Genomic DNA, 9,644 nt, shown 5'->3' with positions numbered 1-9,644 from the left:
GCCGACAACCTAGTGTTGTTGGCTAAGCATATGTCAAATGTCCAATGCAACCGAGGTGAAGTTATTGGTTAGCACAATAAGCCAATGCTACGCAAACGACAAATATTCTATTAACTCGACGTGGGTTAGTATGGCGCTTACAACAAAACTATGTGAGATCAGAGCGAGTGATTGTGCGGTATAGCATAGCATGGCACCAGCTAAGCTTGTAACGGCAACTTTTGGTGTAGTACGGCACCGGCTAAGCTTGGTAACGGAGTCGTACAACATGGCACCAGCTAAGCTTGTAACGGAAACTTTTGGTGCGGTATGGCACCAGCTAAGCTCGGCAACGGCAACGTTGGGTGCACATCGATACTTGGGCTATGGTATTAGCTAAGCTTGATAATGGTGGCGGTTTTTATTACAGAAATGCTATACAACACATGTGTATTTTAGCGAAAAAAACACCTGAATTTTTTTCTCTCCTTTTCCCTTCCTATCCGCGGCGATTGCTGTAGCTTGTACTACTACTAGTTGGATGCTGTATACACAGCGTGATTGCTGCGATTGCTGTGCGTGTGCCAATCATTGCGGCGATTGCTGTATACACAGCTCGATCGATATGTACGGTGGTGCTGTGCCTGTGCGCGGTGATACTCCAGTAGGCCTCTCCTCATCTGCTGTGATTTGTCCTTCCATAAAAATAAAATTGTTTCTTGTGATATGTGGATATGAGATCTTGTAATTTGTGATTGTCTGGAGATAGAAGAAGGCTGGAGACTAGAGGTAGAAGGAGGATGGAGGCTGTTGGATCTTGATTCTATGATGTAAAAAAATTCATGTGTTGAAACTACATAAAATACATGGTCGTTGAGTAGACAAACTCTTTTATTAATATAATAAATATCATTTGTATGGATATTTCTTTAAATCGCCCCGAAAGATGGGGAGCAAAGGAACACATATAGGAAAGTACGTGGTGGATCGGTTCACTGGTCATATCGGGCAAGGTTCAACAGCGCACTTGTTGGGAAAAAAATTAGTCTCTATAGAGCAGCCATGGACATTGTTGTGGATTCATATCCGTACACAATCATATAATATTAGTTAGAGAGCCGTAGTTTTTCTTTCTCCAACTTCTCGTGATTTTTTTACTGCAGTCTTACCTGAACATCGTCTTGTTTGTTCCCTACCCGGTGCCACTGCTCTCACTTGCTCTCGAATACCGCCGGCCGCCACGAAATCACACGGCCCCCCACAGAAGCATCATCGGAGTCGCCCCTACGTCGCAGTTCGGGGGCTCCGTTGCCATCCATCCAATGGCAGGGCATGTAACCAGGAGGAGGTGAAGAGCAGCACGGTCCCACGAACGCTCTCGCTTTTCCCGATTCACTCACGCGGTCCGACCCGAGTTTAGCGACGAAAGCGTCGCAAGTGATGATCTGCGCCCTGCGACTTCTCTTCCCTCCACGTCAGCTCCGGTCCTAGTCACCAGTCTGGTGTTGTCGTCGTAAGGGGTCCTTTAAAAAGAAGAGTCCAGCCCAGCCGAGCGCACGAGGCCGTCTTCCCCATCCCGTTCTCCTTCGTTCTCCACCCATTACTCCTCTCCTCTCGGCGAGGGAGACCTCTTCACCGCTTGGACGTGGATTCTATTCTTCATCTGCTGGTAAGTCACCCGCACTACTGCATGCTTCGGATGGATCCCCATGGCCTGTAGGTCCTTGCTTGTAGGCATTGTACTGGTTTTGTTTCTCTGAACCAAATCCTAACCTTTTTCACCGTTTCTACCCAGTTTGTTGCCGTGGCATCGATCAATGGCTTGATTTTTTTATCGTCGTCGCGGTGTTGTTTTTCAGAGCTCAAGATCAGCATCGTCCTCCTGGTACAACAAACGCTAACAACTCCTCTCCTCCTATTTTTTATTCCTCTCTCTTTCTGCTCTGCTTTGTTTGCTCGATGTTCTTCTGCTCGATCTATTTCGTGGTTGAAGTTAGAAAAGCACTATTTCCTACAGAGTAGTTTTTAGTTGGGCCGGTGATTGCGTTGTCCTCTATCGGAGTGGGTACGGTGACTCCGATCCCAAATCGTACGTCTTGGTCGGTCCGGCTCGTCGACGTCGACGCGGCCGGCGGCGGCGGCCAGCCGGGGAACGGAGAAACCGTACGCGGGCAATGCAAACCGCTAGCTGCTGGCGCCGGCGCGGCTGTGGGGGCGCGCACACTGTTTGCACGGCGGGTAACTTCGCGGACGCTGCAAACACGGACACTCTCTAGCTGCTGTGTCCATATACTGCAAGTATCGGCGTATCGCCGTCTCTAGCTAGATCCCGTAGTATTCAATTATCACCTGGCATTGGCAAGGTTTAAGGTTGGTTAGCAAGGCAGCGCCGCCGCAGGTCAAACGTTTCGTCTCGCGATAGCATCTGCAGCACGTCGTAAAGTTCCAACGGATTTAGGAAGGAATTAAAAAAATTCCTACATTCAGATTTCAGAATCGGAAAGGGAAAAGGGCCTCGTGCTGCTAGTAAAATCTTAGGTGGGTCCGGCCCGTTGTTGCCTCGCTGGCTGCTGGGCGCTTAACGGGGCCCGGACGGCGCCTGAGGAGACCAATAAAGTCCAGGCAAGGCAGTACGCTGATCTCGGCAAGAGAGAAGGGAGGGGAGCACGACAGCAGCAGTAGACTGTTGCTACTCACATCTGCGACTGCGCCTCGTGCGCCGAGCTGCTCTGGCTGCTGCTTCGTTTGGAGTCTTCCCCGTACGCGCCTGTCCAGCGTGGGGCTGGGGCTGGGCCAGTAGCAGTAGCCAGTAGGGCGTCCGTGGGCAGGCAGGCGAGAGGCGAGGGCAATGGCGGCCGGGCCGGCCTGCCCGCGCTCTACGCCGTATTTACCTGCCGGTGCCGCTCTGCATCGTATGCATGCAGCCACGACAACAACAGTTGTGGCATGCATCCGCCCATTGCCTGCACAGTGCCTTTACTGTTCGGGAACAACAGCATGTGTGAAGTGAAGCTGATACACTGGCATGTCATGGCGTTGCTTGCTCGCTCCGCTTCCATTTGTTTATGCTGCTCGGTCGATCTGCCGCCCGCCGTGCCTGCCTCGGCCTGGGCTTCCTGTAATTCCGTTTTTTTCAGCTTATTTTTTAAATGATTTTTTTTTCCTCTCAGAACAAAACAGTCGAAACAGTATTTCTACTTTCGGCGAAGCGAACGGGGCGCTTGTTTACGTCTAGCGCCGGTGGAACTGCACGCAAGCTCTAGTGCTCTACTGCTCTATCTGGTCCTCCCCTAGCTAGCCGACTAGCCGCCTATACAGTGCCTCGCATCTGCGGTGTTGTGTTGCCTCCTGGACGGGACAAGAGGCTTCCTTTGCCGGTGCGTGACTGTGTGGTGTGATGCAGCGAGGGACGGAGGCCTTGTCCACGCAAGGCACAGGTACGGATCGTCGTTTGTTCGTGCGCGGTCACCGGCCTGGCCTGGCCTGGTGCTGTGTGTGTACTGTTTGTGCTCTAGCGACTCAACACAACAGTGGTCGTTGTCGTTGTACTTTATACAGTATTTTTTTATGGACATGGATGTCAGCACTCAGCTGGGCAATGCAAGTTTGGTTTGCATTTTACCGTGTTACACGCTGACATGGAAATGGTGTACCACATGCAGGCCCTGCATGTATTATTTTACCATATACAAATGGTGTACCACATCCGGTATACTCCATCTGCCCCAAATTAAGTGTCTTCGTTGGTTTCCGTATCAAAAGTTTGACTTGATTTGTAAAAAATACGTGCAACATCTATATTTTCAAATAAATTTCTTAAAAAAACTAGATTTAAATATCTACCTAATGATATTAATTATGTACTATAAATATTAATATTTTATATATATATTCAGTCAAAGTTGTTTCTCGAGAAGCGAAAGACAGATGACTAGTTTTTTGTGTAGATTGCATGGTTCGAGCGTGTTTAACAATGGATCCAATCCGTGCGTGCACATATTCAACGTGCGGATGCGTTTGTAATTCTACTAGCTGCAGATATACGTCATGTTCGTTTGGCGGATAAGTCATGGTTGAAAGTACTGTTGGCTAATTTGTTGTTAGAGAAAAATACTGTTTGTTGACCGAAAAAATATGGCTTATAAGCCAAGCGAACAGGGACGATTGATATATATACATATTAATTGTTTATTTCTACCTTGATTTCACTTCTCCCAGATATATATGAAACTTTAACCACCTCTTGCAACAGTTGCAGGTTGTAGTAGATAGATGATCTACAGCAGTGACTAGCTAGCTAAGGGCAACTGAAGATGCTGGCATGCATTGCGTGCTCGTCGAAGGAAGGCGGAGAGGACGGCTCCCGTGCCGCGGCCACGACGCCTCGTCACGGCAAAGAAGCCGTCAAGTCTCTCACCTCACAGGTACCACATCCATCTCTATCTCATCTGAGATCCCTACGTACATTTTTTTATTGAGCGGATATCTCCCTCTACATGCATGCTTCTGTCACTGCTGCGCTGTACGTATTATTACTCTTTTGAAAGGCTCGCTCGCTAGCTATACTAGTAGTAGTACTGTGTATCAGAGAGAGAAGAGAGAGAGACAGCATGCACAGCAGCCTCTATCTGACTGACACGCGAGCTATACGCACACGACTGCTTGCGCTGCGCACGACACTGTGCTAACAACATGCCGCTAGGATCGATAGGAATTGCATGCCCAAGCAAAGGGCCAAAGGCCAGTAGTGGACGCCTGCGGGCTGCGGCGCCGGGCCGTGTCGCAACCCGCAACCGAATTGAATTCCTAGCCTAACCGCACCGTGCAGCCGTGCAGGACGAAGACGCCAATTACATCCAAAAAAAGGGCCCCGGTGCATGGTTGACGAGGGCGCATGGGACAAACAACGCATCGGCATCGGCGCATCGCCAACTCCTCCCTGCTGGCTGTCTGTGCGCGCATCGATCCTACGAGTACTTGGCTATCGCCCGCGCGCTGCTGAGTCACAGGAGTAGTTCCGCTGCCCTGACTTGTCCGTTTTTTTTTATCTGAAACAATATTTTTTTCTCTAACAAATTTCTCAAGATTCCTCCAAATTCATTCCAAGCGAACGGGCCAGAGCCTTCAATTGGACGCCTACACATCACCGGTCGTCACGCCTAGCTCACTCGCTCGCTCGTCGTCTTCGGAGGTCATTTGCTTTGTCCATGTCGTCGTCCCTAGCTCCTGGAGCCAAACCACAAAACGAACTCTCTGCATGCATGCCTTTCAGTCCGTCGGTTGGTGTGAGCGACGGGCGTCCAGCAAGCTGTAGCTTTTCCTTTTCCCCTATATACGTACGTACGTCGTATTTACCACGCTGCTACACTCAAAGCCATGTATGGCCTGGCCCCTGATGAAAGCATGCGGCTGGCCACAGTCCACAGAGACGACTTGCTTTGAACAGAGTAGCTACTAGCTACAACAACGGTAGTTTTGTCAAGCTTTGTTTGCTGCAGTGATAAGACTGCTGCTAAACCATGCACGCTCAAAAGCGCAGCGTGAATGACAGCGATCAATCTATCCCCTTTTATCAGTCGTCTAAGCTTGCAGGACATGCATGCATGCTCACGGCGTTAGTTTTCCTCGCCTCATCGGCGGCAAATAAAAGCCGGTCAAGGGAGGATGAGTGGATGCCTGTGTGGTGGGGGATACCTACTGAGAAGAAGCACGCAGCCGGGGCCCTTTTCTTGCCCATCCCCTCGGTGCGCGCCTTTGCAGCTTGCCAACGCTTTGCCGCCTGTGCCGGATTTGAGAGTTTGCTCCCAAACATTCCCCTACCTACGCTACCTTTATTCACTCGCACACCACTGATCACTCATTCTCTTTGCCCCAAAGGAAAAGGCCAGGCTATGCTCCATGCTATATGCTGCGCCGCTTCAGCCACTACAGGATCACGCCATGGCTGCCTCTTTTCCTCGTGGAAAGGCATGCCGCGGCTGCAGTGTATGTAACCTGGGACGTACTGGGATTTGCTTGTTGCTGTCGTTTCTTGAGCTCTCGGCAATCGGCATTCGCCATCGAATAAAGGACGGAGCCGCGGGCCACGGCGGCCGCGCGCGCGTGGTCCACGGCCTCTCGGCCTGCTAGGAATAGGATGCAGCCCCCCACACCCAGGGCCCAGCCTGGGCCTCCCCTTGCCGGCCGGCCGGCCGCGCCCTGGTCACGCACGCACGCAGACACGGAGCGCGGATCATGCCGCGACGTCGACGTGCCGACGTGCCTTGCCGCGGCAACCCAGGCATCTGCAGCTGTAGTCTTTCCGTGCGCGCACGCAACGCATAACACATGCACGCGTTGCACACACACTCGGACCGCAGGAGGGGCCAGCCGGCCAGGGCCATATGCTGCTGCGTGCCCTGCCGTTATGAGCCGCAATCCTTGCATGCATGCATGCATGACACTGTGATACAGCATGGCAAGGTTCCTTGTTGCAGACAAAAGGGTAAAGATTTGCCCCGGACCCGTGTTGTGTCCCTCCCTAGAATGAATCTGATAGATAGAGTGGTCCTCTGTCTGACTGTCTCTGCGAGAGTTGCAGTTCTTCAGCCTGCTTTCTTTCTTTTTCTTCTTCTTCTATCTGTAATCTGTAGCCGTGTTCAGCCTGCTAATCGACGTAGCTGCTTTGATTTAAGCGTGTGCGTTACGGGTATGCTTTGTTGAGCACTCCATCATTAGCTAGGTGATAGTCATGTTTTGGATCCTTCATTAAACAGTCAACACATGCATGGATCCTTCTTGATCCTTCAATATATGTTACTATTGATTGATAATATGATATTCGTTTTTAGACACATTAGGATTTGAAAAAAAATCTTTACAGATGCACTTGGACCACCACTTTCTTTTTACATATACTATATTGTAAAATCAATATCGTGTTAAAAGGTTTTACGCACTAACTGTCCATATAATTGGACTGATTATATATTTATATATTGATCAGTGTTTTTTGAATTTAACCTTTTATAGAAATCCTAAATAGCATGCATACTAAAACCGAACAGGGGCAGTAGTTGATAGCTATTTATATGCTAGTTCGAGTCACCGCTTACGTGCGTTACACTTGTTCATTCACTCTGGCCTATGACAATGACTCTTCGAGTGGTGGTGGCTAACTAGGCGCTCACGATGCAATGTGCTGTCTTCAGCTCAAGGACATGGTGCTCAAGTTCTCCGGCTCCAGCAAGCAGTGCAAGGGGACGGCGGCCGGGACCCAGTCTTTCAGGAGCGGCGGGGGCAGCAGGTACCGCCGCCCCTACCCCAGCTTCATCGACGACACCGGCTTCGCGCCCGCGAGCAAGGTTCTCGGCGACGACTACTACCCGAGGACCGCATTAGCGGGGGCAGGCGCCGCCGCCGGTGGTGGGGCGCGAACCGCGCCGTCGGATACGTTGTACATGACCAGGAGCAACCGCCAGAGCCCCGGGAGTAGCGGCTGGATTCCGAGCAAGGAGGCGGCGGACGACGTCATCGCTGTGGAGGACGCCGCCGTGCCCAGGGAGTGGACGTCGCAGGTGGAGCCTGGCGTCCAGATCACCTTCGGCACCATCCCGAGCGGCGGCAACGACCTCAAGCGCATCCGCTTCAGGTGTGTCGTCGTTACAAGGCCACTGTTTTCGTGTGACCATGCATGTATGTTGTTGAGATCATTGATTCTTGCAACTAACTCCTGAGTGTCCTTGAACATGCGTATACTGCGTCGTCGTCGTCGTCGTCGTAGTCGGGAGATGTTCAACAAGTGGGAGGCACAGCGCTGGTGGGGCGAGAACTACGACCGCATCGTGGAGCTGTACAACGTGGTGACGTTCAGCGGCCGGCTGCAAGGGAGCTCCACTCCGGTGTCCTCCGTCGACGACTCCGTGCTGGTCGGTATCGCTACAGTACACTGCATGCATCCATTGTTTTGATCCGCTTTAACTAACTTGACAAAGTGTTGGATTGCACGCACGCACGCACGCAGAGGGACTCGTCTTACTCCCGTGGAGGCTCGACGAGCAGGGGCGGCAGCCCGATCACAGTGCCGCCGCCGCCGCCACTACCGCTACCGCCGGTGGCAAGCAAAGAACCGTTCTCTCGGAGCGCGTCGTTTAAGGCAACGGCATCAGGGTCCTCGTCAGCACCGTACGCGGCCGCGCATTCCACCAGGGAGGCATACTTCGCGTCCGCGGCCGTGCCCGACCCGTCCGACCACGTCTGGGCGCACCACTTCAACATGCTCAACTCCGGCGGCGGCGGCGGCGGCCGGCACTTCCGCGATGGGCGGCGGCGGGGGCCCGTCGTCCTACGACCCGTCGCGCGCCACCACGTCGTCCCGGGACGAGGCGGCTTCCGTGTCCCTCAGCAACGTGAGCGACCTGGAAGCCACGGACTGGATCGAGGAGGACGAACCGGGCGTGTGCCTCACCATCCGCGAGCTCGGCGACGGCACCCGCGAGCTCCGCCGCATCCGGTTCAGGTATGTATGGCACTGATCAGTCATGGACATGCGGACGGAATCATACATCACTGACTCATCGATAACTAAAATCGTTCTTGATCACACGGTTCATGCCATGCCTGTTCCATGTTTCTGTTGTGTTGCAGCCGGGAGAGGTTCGGCGAGGAGAGGGCAAAGGTGTGGTGGGAGCAGAACAGGGAGAGGATACAAGCTGAATATCTGTAGCAAGCGATCAGACAAGAGCTGATGCAATTTTCAGGCCTGACAGGATAATCAGATGTGTTTGGGGAGATAGATTAGGGAGATGATACCGCTATACATGGTGAAAAGAATGTGAAGGGTGAAACTGTGGAAGTGAAAGAAATGGGAGATGGTACCTGTCTTTAGTTACCTAGACTAAACTAATAATAAGGTTGTACATTGTTGGCACCGTGTCTGGTTTAAAGTTACTTTGTAATGTACATCTTGGTTCCTTCGTTGGTTTAATTTGTTTTTTTTTTAACTCTGTTCATTTCTTTCGGATTTTGGTAAGCGTAGTACGGATTTTGTTGTGGGTGAAAATAGAATAATGCTGGCAAATTGGGGTGGAGACGTGGAATCTGTAGTGCATGAATGGTCATGTCTATTCCCTCCGTCATAAAATAAGTGTCACTGTGGTATTCGTGTCAATCAAATTTTTTTAACTTTGACTAGATTTATATAAAATATTAGCAGTATTTGCATCTCCAAATAAGTATTACAAAAATAATCAATGATTTATCTAATGAGATACTAATTAGGTAATATAAATATTAATATTTTCTTATATATATATATATTTGGTTAAAATAAAAAGTGTTCGACTTTTCGGGAAACGAGAACGACACTTTGAGACGGAGGGAGTACACTCTTGAGCATGGTCGGGATAAGTTGAAGTGGAACATGTCCAGATTCGAGACATGGAGTCACCCTAGTCCGTGAACCCATATATAAGCTTGGCAACCCCTAAAATTAAGTATATTCATAAATTTCTGGGCTAGTCTACTTGCATCCCTAGTTTCTATTCCAAAAAAGAGAGATGCAACTCAATCTATTGGCATTGACAATGGTACATACGGCTGGTTTGGTTTGGGTAATTGAAAGTAGGGAATTGGAGTTAAGAGATAGGAGGTTTAGACATCTTTTTGTGTGTTTTGTCAGAATGGAA

The 9,644-nt window shown here is 50.7% G+C and overlaps 1 pseudogene; it reads left to right on the top strand.

Annotated features, from left to right (window-relative positions):
* Positions 1 to 1,545: 1,545 nt before the first annotated feature.
* Positions 1,546 to 8,923, top strand: LOC136497293 (protein Brevis radix-like 2; annotated as a pseudogene).
* Positions 8,924 to 9,644: the final 721 nt, after the last annotated feature.

Source organism: Miscanthus floridulus, chromosome 12 (genome assembly GCF_019320115.1).
Source record: "Miscanthus floridulus cultivar M001 chromosome 12, ASM1932011v1, whole genome shotgun sequence".
Taxonomy (NCBI): domain Eukaryota; kingdom Viridiplantae; phylum Streptophyta; class Magnoliopsida; order Poales; family Poaceae; genus Miscanthus; species Miscanthus floridulus.
Note: the sequence above shows the minus strand (reverse complement) of the source record. Positions and strands in the feature narration are given on the sequence as shown.